General features: G+C 43.6%; 1 pseudogene; it reads left to right on the top strand.

The window, feature by feature from the left end:
* The first annotated feature begins 344 nt into the window (after window positions 1–344).
* LOC124608160 lies at window positions 345–462 on the top strand (annotated as a pseudogene).
* The last annotated feature ends 230 nt before the right edge of the window (window positions 463–692 follow it).

Genomic DNA, 692 nt, shown 5'->3' on the forward strand with positions numbered 1-692 from the left:
AATAGCAATGAGGAGCAAGAAAAAGAAGAGGGAAGATGAGGAACACACAAAGCAAGAATATTATGCAACTCGAGGATTTTAAGAACAACAGAGGTGAGTAACAGATGAAATGTACCTTTGAACTAAATTTCCCAAGAATCAAATTTTCTGACATCTTTATTTTATGCAATAAAAACCTATCTGAGCTAGAGGTTTTTGTGATATTTCAGGCTACCTCCTATCACCAGGAGGGAAAATATAGCCTTATTAATTATAAAAAATTACCTTAATTTTGATTGTCTAATTTATGTATTAATAGTATCAAAACTATTGATTGAAATCATTTGATTGTAGTGTACTTTTTGGGCAACGGCCTTGCCGCAGTGGATACACCGGTTCCCGTGAGATCACAGAAGTTAAGCGCTGTCGGGCATGGTCGGCACTTGGATGGGTGACCATCCAGGCCGCCATGCGCTGTTGCCATTTCTCGGGGTGCACTCAGCCTCGTGATGCCAATTGAGGAGCTACTCGACCGAATAGTAGCGGCTTCGGTCGAAGAAAACCATCATAACGACTGGGAGAGCGGTGTGCTGACCCCACGCCCCTCCTATCAGCATCCTCCACCGAGGATGACACGGCGATCGGATGGTCCCGGTAGGCCTCTCGTGGTCTGAAGACGGAGTAGTCTACTTTTTAGATAACAATGTCATAAA

This window comes from Schistocerca americana, chromosome 3 (assembly GCF_021461395.2).
Source record: "Schistocerca americana isolate TAMUIC-IGC-003095 chromosome 3, iqSchAmer2.1, whole genome shotgun sequence".
In the NCBI taxonomy this organism is placed as follows: Eukaryota; Metazoa; Arthropoda; class Insecta; order Orthoptera; family Acrididae; genus Schistocerca; species Schistocerca americana.